Raw genomic sequence first — 20,885 nt, 5'->3', positions numbered from 1 at the left:
TACCACTTTCGTTAGTTTTGTAGATTTGCCCTTGTAAGGCTGAAGTTGTGTTCTCTGCAGTGACAGAATTTTTTGCAGTATTCTGTAATGGCGTTTGATTCTCTTTCACAGATTGTAACTGAAAAGCTTGACAAGAACAACTTCCAAGCATGGAAGTTTAGAATGACGAATTTCCTTATGGGAAAAGGATATTGGAAATTTGTTGCAGGAAATGAAGAAGAACCACTTCTTCCTGATGTTCCCAATCAATAGCAAATGCAGGCATTCAAAGCATGGCATGAGAGAGCTATGAAAGTTATGTATTGGCTATCTATCAGTATTTCAGACTGTATGATTGTGTATATTCAGGATGCAAGTACACCAAAGGAGGCATGGGATACTTTGTCAAAAATGTATAGCACAAATACGCAAGCCAGAAAAATGCAGCTCAAGCAAGAGTTGCATAATGTGCAAAGAGAAAATATGAGCATCAATGAGTACCACATGAAGGTGAAGAAGATTGCAGATGCACTTACTTCCATTGGGTCGCCAGTGAAAGATGATGATTTAGTTTCTGTGACCTTGAATGGTCTAGGAAAGGATTATGCACAGTTCCGAACATCCATTTCCGTCCGTGAAAGATTTCCTGATTTTGAGGAGTTGATTGCTCTTCTAATTTCTGAGGAGCAGAGAAATGGTGGTGCATCTTCTTCAAGAGGAACTTCAAAAGAAGCTGTCTTCTACTCAAATGCTGGAAGAGGTAGAGACAGAGGTAGAGAAGGCCGATTTGGAGGCCATGGTAGAAATTAGAATATGCAGCAAACTCAAGAAAACCAGTCCTATGGAGGAGGATGTGGTAACTCTAGAGGCAAGGGGAGCCAAAGAGGTCATGGTGGATGGCAAAGAGGCCAAAATGCAAACAACAATGTTGAATGCTACTACTGTGGTAAAATGGGTCATATGGCTAAAGATTGCTATAAAAAGCAGAATGACATCATGAATGGGAAATTGCAACAAGGGAATTATGCATCTTCTAGTAGATAGGGTGATGATAGAAATGAGCATTTTTTTATGGTGCAGCACATGAACAATTCTGTGACAAGTGCAGAAGAAAGCAATGATGTGTGGCATGTTGACTCAGGTGCATCAAACCACATGACAGGTCATGCAGAATGGATGGAGGATGCAAGGAAAATGGAAAAACCAGGATTTGTGGAGACTGGTGATGATACTGCACATCCTATTGTGCAGATTGGAAAAATTCCTTTGTCTATGTAGGATGGGAAAAATAAATACATGTCCGATGTATTTCATATCCCGAATATCACTAAGAATCTGGTTTGTGTTGGTCAAATGGTTGAGCAGGGCTTGCAGGTCAGATTTAATCCTCATGGATGCTTTGTTGAGGATATAAAAAATAAAGGTCGCTTGATAGCAAAAGGAAAGAATAAGGGTAGAATGTTTAGATTGGATGCAGACATGCCTGAATTGAGTGCAGCAATGTTTGCACATGGGACCGATGTAGTTGCAGATATTGATATCTGGCATAAACGCATTGGTCATGTTAATGTACAGTGACTTAAATCAATGCATGCCCAAAATATTATTGCAGGATTGCCTAAATTCAAGGTTGCAGAAATGAATAAGGATGTGAAGCCTGTCAGTTTGGAAAACAGGCAAGGAAACCATTTCCTAGATATGTTCAAGAGAGTAATGAGAGCGGAATTTAGGTGACGGGAAGTGCTTAAAAATAGCAAAAAATTATGAATATCAAGGGAAAAATATCCACCGTCAAAGGCGGCAGCTCGATCTAGGACGATTTTAAGCACCAAAGTGCTTTAAAGGCGCCCGAGCGACACTTGTTGATTTTTCATAATTTTTCAGATAGTCGTGCGGGTTGACACAAGCTACGGGCCAATGCGGGATGCCAAGCCGGACGCCTAGGAATTTTCAGAGCTCAATTCGGAGTCCGGACGGGGAAATGGCCAAGGAAACGGTCAAGATATGAAAAGGTGGACACTTGGGAGGCCAAATTTGAGCATGCCTTTTGAGTTTGGACCCCCCCCCCCCAAAATTTTATGCACCTTATGAAGCAAAAAACGTGGAGAGAGAATGAAGAGGCATGAAAAAACGTGGAAGAAGATGGCGCCCGAAAAATGCGCCATGAATGGATGAGAGGCATCATGGCTGCTGCAAACAACCCCCCCAATGGATTATGGGGCTTCATTCCCCTCTGTCTGTGGACTCTATCGCCGCCCTTCGCCCGTGGAATGATGGCCTGGTTTGAAATTTCTGATTCTAGTCTTTCTCTCTCCTCCCTCTCTCTCTTCTAAGAGGCAGTTCATGTGTGGGAAGGAGCAATGAAGAAAGAATGATGGAGACTTGTCCGGCATGGACCGGATTGCTACACGGGCTGAGAATGGTGATTTGTGATGTTGCTGGACATGAAGTGTTGCTGTTTTCCAAATCTACAGCCATGGATACAAAACCCGAAACACGCGTTTAAGCGGTAAACCAAAAAAAAACTACAAAGAAAATTTAGTGTTTTATGCTTTTGATTGATGGAATGCCATTCATATGGACTAAGATTTGAGTATGCTGCTGATTCTTCTGAGTTCTTACTGTTTATAACCAGAAATTATGAAAAACATGCATTTCATGGCTCGAAATAATGTCAAGAAACCCGAAAATGCATGAAAAATGGGGAAAAACAAGGGTTTTGGGCGTATAAATGGGGAAAACCGTCGATACACATCAACTAATCTTTCAATTTTGTTGCAAATGAACTAAGGGCCACAGCCCACAAACTGGTTTTCATTTTCAGCAATTTAAAAAATACAAGAAAATGAAGAAAATGGAGAAAAATGATAAAAACACCATGAAAAATAGGGGAAAAATACATTTGGGGCTACGAAAAATATAGAAAAATAGGATTTATGTTTGTTGATGTATAGCAAGGCTGGGGCATGAAGTTATGCTTCAGTTCAGCCTTGTTTATATATTGTAGTGTGTGTTTCCTTCCTTTCTCCACATAAAAATGGCAAGGAAACCCTGAAAGAAATGAATGCAATGATGCACTATCAACGGGGAAGGGTAGAGTTGTGGAAAAATGGTTAAATGCCGTTGAGCATGAGGAATAATTTGCTGATTTTATATGCATTGCAACTAGGACGGAATAATAATGATAAAAATTAAAACTTAGTAGCACGAAGATCACTTCGGTGCTAGGTGTTGCAGCGAAGCACAAAGCGGTTAGAAAGAAAAGCATGAAAGAGATGTTTTACACTTGCACGCTGGTGGTTTTTAAAATGTTTGAGCACTAGGCATCCACCTCTTTGCATGATCATTTAGAGGAAATTAAAAGTATCAGAGTTAGCTCCTGGACATGCATAGCAATTGTTTTCAGTAGGCCTGTGACCCACCGTTGAGAGTGTGAGGTTCCTATGCTGTAGGATAGACGAGGGTTAAAGGGGAAGTCAAGTGAGGAAATGGTACATTCCTGGATACGTTTATTTGGTACCTTGAGTGACGTTTGTGTGAAATGTTTAAATGTTGAGCGACGCATCGAGGGGCCAATCCCCAAGGTGTAGGAGAGTCGCAGAGGGTTGACGGCATTCAGCCGTAGGAGGAACCCCATGTGTGTGTGATTCGAGCCTTTTGGCTATGTGAAAGGGACTCCCTCTGAGGAGCAATATTGGGTTAGGATCAGTTGGACTACAACGTATTACAAACGCAATGTTTAGGAAGGCAGAGATTTTGATAGACGCTCCTGGCCGCGAGGCCGAGGGGTTGTCTTGCGCATAGTGACGAGGTCCGGCTAGTGCATGAGCCAGTGCCGGCCCGTTTTTTGGTCCATCAAGTAAGAAGCCATTGAAATGAATCCGCTCTAATGTGTGGACTACTAAAGCTGCATCTCTTGGAGGCTGTCATTATTTTGTCACTTTTATTGATGACTATAGCAGAAAAGTTTGGGTGTATTTTATGAAAAAGAAAAGTGAAGTTTTTGGGCATTTCAAAACTCTTAAAGCTTTGGTTGAAAAAGAAATAGGCCTGCAAATAAAATGCCTAAGGTCAGATGGAGGGGGAGAGTACCTCTCAAATGAGTTTGCAAGGTTCCTACAGGAGCATGGCATAAAGCAGCAATATTCATCCAGTCATACCCCACAACAAAATGGAATTGAAGAAAGGAAAAATAGGCATATTGGAGAGGTATCTTGTGCCATGCTCAACGAAAAAGACTTGCCAGATTTTTACTGGGCTGAAGTAGTTGCTATAGCAGTCTACATAATGAACAGGACTCCCACTGCAGCAATACATGGGATGACTCCAGAGGAGAGGTATACTGGTAGGAAACCAGATATTTCTCATTTCAAGATTTTTGGTTGCATTGCCTATGTTCATGTGCCAGATGAGTTGAGATCCAAGTTGGATCCAAAAGTTGAGAAGTGCATCTTTATTGGTTATTCTCTGCAGCAAAAAGGGTATAGATGCTATAACCCTTCTACTCGTAAGTTTACAGTGAGCAGAGATGTTGTTTTTTATGAGATGAGTAGCTGGTATAAACCAGTAAATATGATTGATAATGTAGATGTACAAAATGGTAATACTGCACAGAATTCACAGCAGCAGTCACAAGATATTAGTGGACCTGGAGCGTCCTCTAGCAGCGGTTCACATTCTTCGCCATTGACAGACAGATTGAGATCAAGAGAATCTTCTCAAAGCAATGCAGATAGTGGTATGCAGGTATCACGAAAAGGAAAAGAGAAGGCAGATCAGCCCATGTTTGATGTGAATGCAGGTCACTCTTATGTGGATGGTGAATCCAGTGGCTCAGAACAGAGTATTGATGATGAGTTGGGTATTCCTTCTATTGTTACACATGGAGTAAGGAAGACCAGGGATGTTTTGAGAGTACCTGGGAGTGAATCTACTTTGCGCAAGTCTACCAGAGCTAGGTATCCTATGGATAGGCTGAAATATGATGGATTTACAGCCATTCACTATGCATATATGGTCAAAGTGATACAGGAACCAGAACCCACTTCTTTTGAGCAAGCCATGGGAAAAGAAAAATGGGACAAAGCCATGGATGAAGAAATGGATGCCTTGGAAGCAAATGCTACATGGGAATTGGTACCTTTGCCTCAAGGTAAGAATGCAATTGGATGTAAGTGGGTTTATAAGGTGAAGCACAATGCAGATGGTTCTGTGAACAGATACAAGGCAAGATTAGTAGTCAAGGGGTATGCACAAACATATGGCATTGATTATAAAGAAACATTCAGTCCGGTTGCAAGGATGGCAACCGTAAGAGCGGTCATTACTATTGCAAGAAGAGGTCTATATGGAGCAGCCACCAGGTTATGTGCATGCTGTTCATCCTGAGTTTGTTTGCAGGTTGAAGAAAGCATTGTATGGCTTAAAGCAAGCACCTAGAGCATGGTCTGACAAGATAGGACAATATCTTGTCACTATTGGCTTTCAGATTTCCAAGGCAGACTTCTCACTTTATGTGAGAAAAACAGAGAAATGTGTTATGCTACTTGTCATTTATGTTGATGATTTGATTATGGCAGGTGACAGTGATGAAGATATCCTTCGTGTGAAAATGCTATTGAAGCAGAAGTTTGAGATGAAGGATTTGGGAGAGCTGTGTTATTTCTTGGGCATTGAGGTGATTAGATCACCAAGTGGGATATAGCTCTTGCAGAGGCAGTATGGATTGGACATGCTGTCCAAATATGGGATGACAGGCTGTAAGCCTATTTCAGTTCCTTTGGAGCAGAATGTGAAACTGAGTGCAGATGCAGGTGAGCTTCTGGAAGACCCTACTATGTACAGATGCATAGTAGGAAGCTTGATTTATATGACTATTACCAGGCCAGATTTGAGCTATGTTGTTGGACTGGTAAGTCAGTTTATGCAGGCTCCAAGGAAACCGCATTTGGATGCGGCTAGATGCATACTCAGGTATGTGAAGTCCACATTGCAGTATGGACTACTTTATGAGACTGGGGCTCAGATACAGTTGCATGGATATACTGATGCTGATTGGGCTGGTAGTATTTCTGATAGACGATCTACCAGTGGATATGTGTTCTCTTTTGGGAGTGCTGCAGTCACTTGGAGCAGCAAGAAACAACCTATAGTTGCCTTGTCGAGCACAGAGGCTGAGTACAGGGGCACAGCAATGGCTGCATGTGAGGTAGCTTGGTTCCATAAGCTACTTTATGATATGCATCAGCCTACAGATGGGCCAATTGTCATTTATTGTGACAACATGAGTAGTATACACTTGGAAAATAACCCAGTCTATCATGCTAGAACAAAGCACATTGAGGTGCATTATCACTATGTGCGGGAGAGGGTTTTACTAGGTCTTATTGATCTAGTTTATGTCAGCACAGAGGATCAGGTAACTGACATATTCACGAAGGCATTGGGCGCAGAGAAGCTGCGCAAGTTCAGAGACCTGCTTGGTGTGTAGGAATTGGGATTGAGCTCGAGGGGGAGTGTTGAGATATCGAGCTCCACTCATGATATGCCAGGGTGACCGTTGTGCATTTATGTCACCGACGTGTCAGTTGTAGATGCGGTTGGTACACAGCCCATGAATAATAGCCACATGACAGCTATCCTTATCTATAGTTCGTGGCTCAGTTAGAATGCCACCTTAGTTAGTTGAGTTTGGTTTGAGACCCATATATAGGGTTCTTCTATTTCTTTGTATGAGAGTTCTTTTTGGCTTACACAACTAAGAAGAGGAAAACTGTTTTCAGCCTCCACCTTTGTGTGTATTCCCCCATTGTGCAAGCAAGAAAGCTACAAGTGAGACTCCTTCCTTCTCTCCCACAATCTTGAAAGTTGATGCATTAAGATGTCAGTTGTCAAATTAGGACCCTGAGCTTGGAGGTTGATCCTCATGGGGACGACCGTTACCTTCCGTTACGAGGTGGACTCTGCGAAACCTAGACGATAGACCCTGTGCATTCTCGTGAGTGCCGAGCGAAGCCATCTAGGATAGTTCCCTGATGGACCACTAAAACATGCTACTAGGGAACTGTTAGGTAAGCATGTGACAAGAAGGAACCCCTCTGGTAGGAACCAAAAGGCCTCGCCTGCTGCAGAGTAGATGCCGAGTCGAGGCAAGACCTGAAGAGGGAAAAGTTTGCAGCCTCCACAACTTCCATTTCCGCAATAGAGAGGCTACCCGGAGAATATGATGAATATGTCAAGGAACTTATCTCTCAACTAGAGAAATCCAAGGAGAAGAAAAAAATCATAGTAGTAGAGCTAGAAGCCAAAAAAGAGGCCATGGCTACATCCCAATTGGAGAAAACACGCTAAATAGCCATGGCCCAAAGGAAAGTTAATGAGCTAAAGGAGCAACTATAAGCTAAATAAGAGACAGAAGTAGAGTGGCAAGTGCGATTGGACAAAGAAACCAAGGCCATACAATGCCTGCAATGGCACAATGAAGAGATTGTGGGACTTTACAAAGATTTGCAAGCTGAAATAGAGAAATTTACTAAAGCCACAGAAGAACTAGAGGAGGTGAGGGAGGAAAGAGCTCGCACGTACAAAAGAGAGGTGGAAAGATTAACCCAAGAGGCTGCCTTGGCACAAGAAGAGCAGCAGAAGCTAAGGGGAGAAATGTAAGATCAAGAACAAAGGCTGATAGTGCTAGCTTAGAGGTAGGGGGAAAACCTCAAAGATATGAAAAGGAGAGTAGAAGAATGGGCCAACCAAAATGAAACAAGAGTAAAAACCTTGGCATGCCGTCTAGCTCAAGTAGAGAATGAAACAATACTTGCTGAAAGCAGAGTGGAGGCCACCCAAGTGAGCTTCCAAATGCAACAGCATGCATTTTTGAATACCCTATTGGACGTCACCCAGGTAGCGGAGGGAGAATCCATAGAATTGGGAATGGCTCGTAGAGCCCTAAGAATAGGACTGCAAATGCCGCCACAACCTAGGGGAGTTCTGTCATGACTATGTAACTTAACAACAACAACAACAACAACAATAAAAGGGAAGAAGAAGAAGACGAAGAAGAAGAAGAAGAAGAAGAGGAAGGAGACAAGAGCTAAGGAAAAAAGAAACAAAAGACAAGAGGCACAAAGTGAAAAGGCACTCACAGAGAACGGAAATGGAAAGATAAATAACATGTAGACACAAGATGCACATAGATCACAATCACTGCATACCTAGGGGTTCTCAAGTTAAGTGCATCTGGGGCCTCGGAACACTAGCAACTCCATGTCTAATCCCCTAGCCTTTTTGATCCCCCACCACACACGATTAGGGCACATTAAGGGTAGAACATACCTAGGAAGGTAACTCTTGCCTATGGTTAGACTTGTCCCCTAAGCTCCCTCCACCACACCTCCCTTATGCACAAAATAGGTCCTCAAGTGTGGGACACTACCAAGGGAGACCCACCTCCCAATTCACAAGCACGTGCACCGCACCTCCCTTATTCACAAACTGGGTCCTTAAGTGTGGGACACCACCAAGGCCTTATCCAGACCCATCTCCCAATCCACGAGCACGTGCACCATGCACTCTATGCTAAGGAAATAACACCCCTCAGGTAATGCACCTTCTTTTCTTTCCAGGCACAAACAAAGGTCTCAATCACCAACTTTGGTGGCCATATCATCCATGAAATACAATTCCTTTGCATTTCTCATGAGTGGCTTGAGTTTCTTTGTTTATCGTAGATGAAGATCTCAAAAATATTGCTACATCTCCATACGATCATGGAATTTTGTTGTAGGTCCATTGAAGCATCTTCAGGTGTTGACAGAAATCATGGCGCATCTATCTAACAAATTTCAATGCTTGCTTACAAGCTACTATAATTTTCTTAGAGAGAAAGACAAGGAAGCTTAGACCTTCTAATCTAGAAAAAGAAATGTAGTAGGGTATGCATATACTCCTTTTGATAGGTTGACATCTTGGTATGTTGTCCATGCATGTACAACTAAAGGAACTATATCTACTTCAAAAAAAAAAAGGCTTATAATATGAACGTAGAGCAGTTTAGAAGATATAGGCATGTAATTAAGGCTAAAGGCTTTTTTTATGTGAGTGTTAGTAACTTTGTAAGGTTGAATCAAATGTGAGTCTTAGTAAATTTGTAAGATGTGAGACCTAAAGGTGCATTATGATGAGGAAACACCACTCTCATAGAAAGGGTGTATTTATTAGATCCATGCCCCTCTCCTTTATTCAATTAAATGATTGCTTCTTTAATTTTATTAGATGCGTGCTCCACTAGAGAGAGAGAGGGACCTTGTTCAGCATGCAACCTACCTTCAGTATGTAGGAAAAGTGTACCTACATGCAATCCACATTTTCTTCTTTAGTCCTCCTTTCTATTCTTCTCTTACTTTTCCACTTAATCCCTTATGAACCCCTTTCACACCTAGTTGGACACTTTTCTCATGTACACATTCCTCATGCACTAGAATACTCTATCCAAGTGATTTATTTTGCATATCACATTGAGCCTTTATCATGTTGATCTCTTACTACCCTCATGGCTTATAGACAAAATTCCATATTTAACAGAAATCCATAAATTCTTACTGAGTGTACATGTAGTACCATGACAGCGTAGATGGTTGAAAAAATCTAGGTGGCACATGAGTGGTAGAGCCTATAGATGTAGCCAATATTGGTGATGGATGTCCACTCAATTGATGGAAGGGAGACATTGCATTTGCATCTTTGCAGTAACCATTAGAGCCACCCTCCTTAGAGCCTTGGTGGGAACTAGAAATACCAACCATCTCATAGGGTCATAGCATCTATATCTCTGCATCATCCTCAAGAACCAATCCTAATATGACAAGAAGAGGAAGTCTTCGCGTCTCCCCAACATCAATGAAGCCACCACCTCTACCAATTGAGTGAGGGTACCTAAGCCACCTCTCTTTACGACCAACCTAAAGCATTGGTTATGCCTACTAGATATTGATGTGTGAAAGTGTACGAAGGCAATACACGAGTATGGCGTGTTGATAAACACGGATCTAGAGCTAGTTAACTATGGTGGATGCAAATCGAACACAAGATACATTATCAAGAATGAAAGATTGTAACTCAAGTGAATTAGGTTCCAAGATAGATTAGCTTGGACTCGTAAACACAATCTTGAGTGAATCAAATTGATAGTGCCATTACATCGAAATGATTGTCAAGTACATGCTTATATAGCCTTTTTGGATAGTACCACTCTTCCTCTTTGTGCTTATGGGATTTTGGACATCTCTTCTGGAGCATACAACTTTTGTCATGTCTCTTATACAAAGCCTCTTCTAGGCATACATCATTTGATTTCTCAACACCCCCCCTCAAATGATGAGTCCCTACACTTGCTGGCTTTTGCCCCCCCTTCATGATAACATGGCCCGAAAGACTAGCTCATAAGCAGCCTAGTCAAGTTACAGCTTGAGACTTTACATCTTGGCAAGGGTTGTACAAATCAAATTCACTAAGGAAAAGAAAGATCCACTATGGGAAAAACATATGAAAGATACAATGAAAGTTCTTCAAAACAATCTGTCAGAGTTGTTGATGGTAGTGGAAGCATATTCTTCTTCTTCTCTTTCTTCCATGTATTGGTTCTGGTGATGATCACTTTGCAATTGTTGGGCTCTCTTCTTGTGGAAACATTCATTGGCTACATGGCCAGTCTTACCACAATAGTTACATGTAATCCGATCCTTGTTATTGTTGTTGATGAATCCTCGACCTCTTCCTTTAGGTCCAGCAGCTCCTTTGGTGTACAAAAGATTGTCCCTAGATTATGAGACATTGTCTTTTGCATTCTTGGTTTTTACTTTGCCTTCTTCATCGAGTAGTGAGTGCTCAATATCTTTAAGTGTGAGACTTGGAACATTACTCAAAGTGGACACAAGATTTTCATATGGATCCTTGTTTACACTTGCAAGCAGTACGGCTATTGCTTCATCTTCCTCAATATTCTTTTTAAGAGATGGAAGTTGAGTTTTTAAACTCTTAAACTTATTAATGTGTACGGTCATAGAAGCACTGTCTTTGATATCCAGTTTATAAAACTGCATGAGAAGTTTTACCTTTGAATTCTTTGCTTGAGTACCAAACATTTTATCAAGTTCTTCCCAGGTGGTTTTAGCATTTCTAATGCCAGATATATGATGTAGCACATCATCACTTAATCCCCAAGCAATGATGCCTAGTGCCTTATTATTCATCTTCTTCCATTCTTTGGATTTGAACTGGTCTTCTTCAACGAACCCGTCTTCATCATCTTCCTTCTTGTTATCTGCATCATCTTCAAACAAGTCCCATAAGTCTTTCCGCATAAGATGGTACATGGTCTTCTCCTTCCAGGCATGGAAGCCTTCACCATTAAATTTTGCTATATGTTCTACTTCAGTCATTTTTAGTAGGAGGTCTTACCACGAGAACTCTCGGGCAGTGTCTATCCTTTTTACAAGAAGATAAGGGATTCGATAATTGTGCAAGCAAATAATTTCATGCGGGAAGGTCTTACCAATTGGCAATCTTGCTCAATGGCAGTGTCTAATCCCGTACAAGTGCTTCAGATTTTGAAGAAATGGCACCAAATTCTAGTGTCTAAAGAAACTTGATGGAGTAGAAAATCGATATTAAAAACTAAGATCACCGTGAATAGCTTAGAGTGTGGGAGAGTTGGTTTGAAACAAGAGAGTGTGAACAGGGGTATTTAAAAAAAGGCTTATTGAAGCCTTAGAGATAAGGTTCTTTAAAGCATTTAAAGATTTAGTCGTGGATTACTGGAAGTCCGCCCAACATGGCTGCCTCTCAGATTTCGTGCACTTCCTTCGCACACAGGTGGAGTTATCACAATGGAGGGTCTTGGCCAGTTCTACTTTGGCTGTTTACAGCAGCCTGTATCAAGATAGGAAGACCACAAATGGCCAGAAAGGCAATTGAGCTTGCTGAACAGAGGCTGTCCAAAGATCATTGGCCCGAGTATTATGATGGCAAGCTAGGGCGTTACATAGGAAAGAAAGCTAGGAAGTTGCAGACATGGTCAGTTGCCAGATATCTTGTAGAACTGTGTCCCTCCTCCTCTCATTCAATGCAGGAGTCCACCTGCCACCTGTGCCTATTGTCTAGCCCGTGCGTGCCTTCTACGCAACAGATGCATCCTCCAGCCAGTCTTTGTCCTCCTCTGGTCTGCTCAGCAAAAGTGTCCGATATCTCAAACCATCATCAGTAGTAGTTGGCCGCTCTGTTCGCAGGCGTCCTCTCGGCTGCTCCCCTGGCGGCTGCCGCCCCTCTGCCCGACGAGCTCACGTGTTTCCACTAATCCAGCCACACTTCATCCTCTTGCCTCATTGATCTCCCTCCGACCACGTTCACGTGCTTCTTCAATTACTTGTAGTTTCAGAGAAGCAAGGCTCAAATCATTGCCAATCATTAGAGCTTAAAGCTCTATCACTTCTTCTCTATCTCTTCCTATTACAGCTTCTAGTTCCGCCTCATAACAAAGTCAACGTTTTGGAAAAAAACAGACCAAAAACCACTTTAAACAGTAGCCGACAATCTTCTTCTTGAGGTGGGGGCGCACACTAATGAGACAAAGAAGAGTACTGAAGGGAAGGCCTCTAAGAATTTTTGAAGCTTGAGATATTGAGATGGGAAGTAGGCTTGTACAAGGAGAAGAATGAGCTGATTTAGAATATTCAATAAAGAAGAAAAATGTTAAGAAGTTATACCCACTAGCTATCTAGCTCGGCCATGGCTCTGATACCATGTTGATAAACACGGATCTTGAGCTAGTTAACTATGGTGGATGCAAATCGAACACACGATACATTATCAAGAATGAAAGATTGTAACTTAAGTGAATTAGGTTCCAAGATAGATTAGCTTGGACTCGTAAACACAATCTTGAGTGAATCAAATTGATAGTGCCATTACATCGAAATGATTGTCAAGTACATGCTTATATAGCCTTTTTGGATAGTACCACTCTTCCTCTTTGTGCTTATGGGATTTTGGACATCTCTTCTGGAGCATACAACTTTTGTCATGTCTCTTATACAAAGCCTCTTCTAGGCATACATCATTTGATTTCTCAACATGGCGAGCATGACAACTCAACATTTGCTATATCTTTGAATCACACCATCTTATCTAGAGACATACTTATAGAAATCTACTCCAACTCCTAATCCATGAACTATTAGCTCATAATGCTCTTTGGACAAAGTGTGGTGGCTTACATAATCAAAAAGATATGTCAGCTCATTTAATGTAGAGGTGAGATCAAAGTACAATAACAACAAATATGTGGATTTGCATAAAAGTTAATAGACATGTTATAAAGTACTAACATAAGTAAGGGATCCATGACTCTAATAGTAAGCTATGTAAATATGATCTATTTTACAACTTTAACTTCATCTTGGCATAGCTTGGTATTCAATAGAAGGTCTATGCGGAGGTCACCACAAAAAGAAGAGTCTAATTCATTCTCAAAGAATTCTTATATGCTTGTCTCCTCCATTGGTTGTACTAGATTATCGGATCTTGTGTCCTCTCCTCCACATGCTGCAAGCCCTCCTTATCCTCCACTTTCTATAAGAATATCTCCCCTACTTGTATACTCTCCTTGTTCATTCTAGGAACATTGCTTTTCATCATACACTCAAGCCATTTGAGGTGTTACATGGACAATATACAACCAATGACATTGTTGTGGGCTAGGTTAGAAGATCATTGTATGGAGCAATCAAGAACTAATCACTAATAAAAGATATCTATGGCCTTAAATTTACTTAATTTAAAAAAAGGATATCTTTTCGCTCACAATGAATTAGTAAGAAAAACATGTATCGCAAGTCATTTCATTTCTCTTATGAATCTACCTCTTAGAATCTAGATAGCCCTCATGGACTTGGCTCCTTCCAATACTACTTTAAACCATTGCACTTAAAATATGATCATGGAAAAGCTATGATAACATATTAAAATAATAATTTGTGAGTTTTTGAAGTACTCAATCTCATCCACTATAACATTTGACTATGTGGCTTGCTATCAACTTTCCTACTCCAACTTCACCCCATGACACCATAATCCATCATTGAGAACAATTTATCAATGCATTTTACTAAAACCTGTTGTGCGCATGACCAATCTACACTATAGAATTTATATTGTGCATTGAAGCTTTAGGGTTGTTTTTCACTTACACTTACAGGATGCAATAGTGATGAAAGCGCACATTTACCTTTGGACTACATCCCCTAGAGAACTCCCACTCCTCTCCTATGACTACCTCACCTTCTTGTGATGCTCTTGTTAATGCATCATGCAACCACCTCATAAGCATGAACCACTATAACTCCTACAGGCCCTTGGAATATCAAATAAGTCATTGATGCATACTACACCAAAATTTTGATCACACTACCTCTTGTTCAATTTTGGAAACCTTCTATTTATGAAGCCACCTCTCCATGGATGCATGGTGCAGCATACAAAAAAAAAACATCTTGTTCTCCATAGTTCCATCCATAATTTTCTCTATTCTATTTCAATCCATCATGTCTCTTGTTAGTATGTTGTCATCCTTGAGGGTCCACATCAACCTATTGTCTATATCCACAATCACAAGCCACTCAAAAATATGTACCAAGGTCTCTGACACTAGCCAAAACTTAGCCTCAAACTTTAGCCTTGCTACTTTCTAACAAGCCTATTTTCACATAAAGTCTTTCAAGATTTTCATGAAGTGCTCCAAAAACAACATCCACTAGCTATACACCAGTTGTCAAACCTCCACTTTGTCTGATGTACTAAGACGTGGGTCTGTGTCATGAGCATGTGTGCATGTAATTACTTTTCAAAAAGACAAATTGTCTCCACTTCTCCTTTCCTACCAATCGTGGGATTTGAGTCCTACTAGCTAGTGATATTTAGAAAATGGGGTTCTAAGAGAGCATAACATCTTTTGGTGTATGGATAGACCTACTAATTTTCTTCACCATGCACTCCTCTTTGGTGGATAGGACCTAATGAGTACAAGGTATTATATATGACCATTGGAGCTTGTTTGTGCCCAATACACCTCTATCTTATATATATCTTTCAAGTCTATCCTTTCCCTAGATTATCTCTCTTTCCTATGATATGGTGCCACAAAAAGCTACCAACATTATTGAAAATATCACATGGGATCCAAAAGATGATTGATTTGTAAATGAGTCTAATATGGTAACTCATAGAGAATTAAGAAGCATTACATTTCACTTAGAAGTGACTCTTCATGGACTATCTTCCACCCATGTTAACTTTGGACATTCATCCTTATTAGAAGCCAGCCAAGGAATTTTTCTCTTAGGTCCTACCTTTAGGAGTCCACCACACATGGAATATGGTAACTTGAGGTGACTATCCCTACAATAACCACCATATCTAGTCACAACATGATCAAAGTACAATATTAGAGAAAGCAATAGTAATGGAGACTTATTTATTTGAGCATTATTCTAAACCCAAAAAGTCATGCATGTGGTCCATATACGAATGGCCCTTACGTTAGTGAACTACCTCTTAGAATACTTGCTCATGTCTTCTATTTGTAGTTCTCTTCTCCCACAACATCTTAAGTGTTGAGATGGCAAGCTCAACTGGTGTAGACATTTATGATAGACCACCTAGCTACATAGGTCCACATTCTACATTACATTGGTGGTCATTATGATCCTTACATGACCACTAACTTATTACTTATTATATTTAGTTTGTTGTACCTACCTATAGCTGGCATAGTTATAGCACCAGTAGATTAGTATAGTCTATTATGCACTATTTCACTTAGTAGGCCACATTCCTTTATATTGTATCTTATCTATACTTTTTGTACATTGTATTGTGTGAGGAGGAAGAAAAAGAAACTAGCAAGAAAATGTTTTAGCCTCCATCTCTCTTCTTGTGCTCTAGGAGTGAGCTTCCTCTTGTGTGTAGATTGTGTGTTTGGCACAAGAGCTCAAACATGTCCCCCCACCGTGAGATTCTTGATATGGTATCAAAGCAGTGCCATTGAGAGAGGCTAGTTTTGAAGGCTGAAGTGAAGGAGAAGAAGCAAGGATTCGAGCAAGAAAGCAACCAATAAGAAGCTCTCCCATTCTTTAACTCTTTCTCTTGGATAGTGCTTGTGGAAGCACCCGAAGAAGGGCAATGTAAAAATTATCATATTGCTGTGAGATTTGGTGTGTAAGCAAAGTACTATATATATTGTAGATAAGGCCTATAGGGCTATCTTACTATTTTTTTTGCATTTGAGACCGTTTTGGGCCATGTTTTAGAACACAAGGTTGCATACAAGAGTTTCAAGGTATACTGCGATTTTGGTTGTATCGATCAAAAGTGGGTACACAGGTTGCAGATTTTGAGTCTGTAATTTTTGAGGTGTTTATCAAGAAGCAAACGCAAGTTTTATTTGGAAATAGGTTATAGATTATATGTACTATTGAGAAATCAATAAAAAAGATTGCTTAGTATATTATTGTGCACTTGTTGTGTGAAAGGTTGCAAAAAACTTGCTTATTGTTTTGTATCCTTTTTGTGATAATGGTAGAGAATAGTGGAAATCCCATCATTGAGAAGCTAGACAAGAATAAATATCATTCATGAAAGTTTCATGTGGCAAACTTTCTTATTGGAAAGGGCCTTTATGAGTTCATTTCAAGTGAGGAAAAGGAACCAAAGCCAAGTATCCTTGTGATGGCCTACAAATGAATTAAAGGTGTGGAAATAATGGAATACAAAAGACAAAAAGATGATGTATTAGCTCTCTGCAGTCATTGACAATACTATGCTAGGATATATCAGGAATGTAAAAACTTCACATGTAGCTTGGACAATTTTTGAGAACATATTTTTAGTAAATACAAAGATGCAAAAGATTCAACTCAAGCAAGAGTTGGATATCTTGAAGAAAGGAAAAATGTTTATCAATGAGTATGTTTTGAAGTTGACGAGCATTGCAGATGCTTTAGCAACAATTGATGCAATGCCTAATGAGATGATGATCTAGTTTTATCTACTTTGGGTGGCCTTAATAATGAAAAGGCTTGGAAATCATTCCTTACTTTTGTATATGTACAAAATCTATTTCCATATTTTAATGAGTTTGTCTCTCTTATGCTTACCAAAGAGATCAATATGTAGGGTGACTCATCTAAAAGAAATAGTGAATAGGTCTAAGCATTCTACTCAAGTTTAAGAAGGGGATGTGGTAGATTCTCTTTGAGAGGTATGGGACGTGTTGCTGATAGCTAGCAAAATATGTAAATCAGCAATTTGGTGAAATGCAAGTTTCAGAAGACCGTGGAAACTTTAGATGCAAGGGAAGCTCTAGAGAAAGAGGTGGATGGTAAAATAAAGGTTATAGAAATTCTATTATTTTTTGTTATTATTGTGGCAAAACAGGTCATATTGTAGCCCATTGTTATGCTAAGAAAGATGATATCCACAATGCGAATTGCAATAAGAAAACTATGCATCGTCTTAGCATGACAGAATAAAGACAAAAATGAGCAGCTATTTGTTATGCAACATATGATGAATGTTGTTATAGGAAAGGGGACACATGATTATGTGCGGTATGTCAACTTATGTGCATCTAATCATATGACCAATCATATTGAATGGTTTGGAGAGATGCATGACTTAAAAAATCCAAGTTATGTACAGATGGGTGATGATTCATGCCACCCAATTTCACATATTAAAAAGGTTCCCTTGTCCTTGCATGATGGCAAGACAAAGAGTTTAATCTCACATGTATTACATGTGCCATCAATCACAAAGAATTCAGTATCTGTTGGACAAATGATAGTGTAATATCCCCATGACTTAGTTTATTTTAATAAACAATGTGCATATACATTCCAAAGAAAATTGATTTATGTTGCACATCCACACATGGAAAAAAACTATAAAATCGCTACAGGATTTATAGGAAGCAAGAGTGGTTGACTAGAATAGTTTGAAATTTCTAGTATTATGTTTAGATGGCTTAATTCCTATTGTAGATGGATCCAAATATATAATGTGACTTATTTTGAGGGGAATAAGTCATCCAAGACAAAAGATTGATAAAAATAACATGATTTACAAAAATTATCAATATCACCTATTTTTTATGGATTTTTGCAATTTTGGCCACGTTGGCTTATCGATCAGATATATTATGATCGTGTTGAGTATCTGGACGACTATATTTGAAGTTCATATGACGAAGTTATGATCCAAACAAGTTGCAAGGCAGAAAAAACGAAATCTTTATCATTGATGATGTCATAAAAAATGCTAAAAAGTAAACATACTCTTTTACCCCCTGATTACTATATAAATAGGGGTAGAGCGTCACATCAAGAACACACAGGCACACAACGGTCTATGTAAAAGTCTCTCTACTGCTATTTACGTGATAAAGCTCTACTATAATCAACCTCTCTCTCTCTCTCTCTCTCTCTCTCTCTCTCTCTTTCTCTCTCTCTCTCTCACACACGTGGAAGCGTTGCCTGAACCCATCAAGCTTCTTCCATGGCTTCTGAGAGACGTTGAGATGCTGAGCGAGGTCATGCTCAGAGAGCTCCCCAATGTGAGAAAATGGCCGCTGCTACTAACATAACTCAGCACGATGTTGAAGCACAAGTCAAAGTTAACCTCAAACCCATTCAAACCAAAGAACTAGCCATCCCACAACAAATCAAGGTTGCAGCTATAAACCGTAATCACGATGGATGGTCAAACGAAGATAATCAGGTTAGTACCTAAGAAAAGGATCACGATTAGTTAGAACTTACTTAGACTTGTAAAAGCATGTTAGTATTATCAAATGCTTTTTAGGAAGGAACATGGAAATTGATGAAGGGGATAGATTCTATGCATCTCATTGACAACTATGTTTAAATGTCTTATGGTTATGACTACTTTTGGATTTGTGAATGATGAATTATGGCTCTTATGATTCCGAGCTTGCACAACCGGATGAGTTGTGGATTGTGGTGGTTTGGGACATTAGGGTCCCCAACCCAATGCTTCCTTACACTCTGTGGAGTGTGGAAAAAATCACCTATGGGTGGGGGTCTTATGCTCCGAAGGGAGGTAGGTGTTTTTGGTTTTGATCACTTGAGCACCTGAAAGGGCAAAGGGCCGAGTGGTAAGTGCCCTTGTTATGTAGGATGGCTTCGTAGACTCAGGAAAGCTTAGAGGGGCTCTAAGCCACTAAATTCCATGTTGACCACGAATAGTGCAATCACATAAAACCCAATACTGAGGGACTGGAAGGTCCTATCCTAGGCTGGACGGTGTCTTTCTGCAAAAAGATGGTTTTGTACCATTGAGCGGAGTGATGGTGAAATAAAGTATCTAATTTTTGAATCGTTTGTTATGTGCTAAAGATAAAGTTTAACGAACCTAATTTAACAGAGTAATAAAAGGAAGCTGATTTTATATGTCCAAACAATGTGGTAGTATGCTTTGCTAATTAGAAAACTAAGCAAAACCATTAAGGAAAGTGGGAGTCTTCGATCCTGACAATTGGATGCCTATGGATGGGTGGACCTGATAAGGCAACACTAGATAGAGCTAATTAAATCGTGACCCTCCCAATACGGTAGGATTAGTTATCAGGTTTAATGCCGTTTTAGAGGGTTGGAGCTGAGATTTTACCTTATGGGTAGGGGGATCAAGTTACACTCTCCGTCATCTCTCACTCTCTTTGAACCAAGTGTGGTGTTAACCTCACTCCTACCTTTGATTTATTATAAAGTGGTATTTCCTAAGTGGGCATTAGATTATTGTTAGGGGCGACTTGTCCACGCTTCCCCTCTGAAGTAGAATTGAGATTCCCATGTTCAACTAAGTCCAAGGTTTTCCATGGGGAGACAAGATTGTGATGTGAATGGATATGAATTTCAAGCGACTACTAGAGGACTCCTCCAGGTCTATTGGAGAAGACAGATCATAGGTAGGTCAAGGGTTGTAGGTTAGATTTAATACAAAAGATTGTTTTGTAGAAGACGTTAACGATAAGTATAGGTTGGTCACAAAAGGAAGTAGAGTTGGTGGCATGTTCACTTTAGATATTGGAATTCCTGTAGTGAATGTTTCTATGTATGCTAAAGGAAAAAGAGTGGTTGTAGACATTAAAACATGGCATAAACATCTTGGATATACAAATGTGTAAAGGCTGAAATTAATGCAGTCCAAAGGATTGGTTACAAGGTTGCCTACCTTTAGAGTTGCAGAAGTTCATAAAGTGTGTAGAACATGCCAATTTGGTAAGCAAGCAAGACAACCCTTTTTGCATGATAGAGATGTGAGCATAAACATATTTGATGCTGTACATATAGATATTTGGGGGCCTATACAAAATGTATATCTTGATGACAGTAAATACTTTGTCCTGTTTGGCCGAGTGGTTTGTCCGAATAGGTTTGGTTCAAACTGCCGAGGGCCGAGTCAGGTGGACCAAATGCAAAGTTGGTCCAAATGGTGAATTGAGCCAGGCCGTCCAAGTGGGGTTGGGCAGAGTCGGGGCTGAGGGCCAAATTTTCAAGTGTCCAAGTAAGATGGGCTAAATGGTTAATTCGATCATGCCAAGTCCTAAGCATCTAAATGGTGGTCGGCCGAATGGCCAAACACAACAGGACTGAGGGCTGATTCTAGGGTTTGGCCTAGAATCACCGTCACTCGAATGAGCCGAATGCGATGCAATTTTGGCAGATAGGACGACAAATCGATCAAATCATACAATTTAGGTTACGACATATAGCACACACCTCCAAATCAAATCTTTGGATAGAGGAGAAGAGTTGTATATACTTGTAATGTGCAAAAGA

Source organism: Lygodium microphyllum, chromosome 7 (assembly GCF_053477565.2).
Source record: "Lygodium microphyllum isolate KBCC chromosome 7, Lygodium_microphyllum_v1.1.10, whole genome shotgun sequence".
NCBI lineage: Eukaryota > Viridiplantae > Streptophyta > Polypodiopsida > Schizaeales > Lygodiaceae > Lygodium > Lygodium microphyllum.
The sequence above is the reverse complement of the archived record's forward strand: the minus strand, read 5'-3'. Positions refer to the sequence as shown.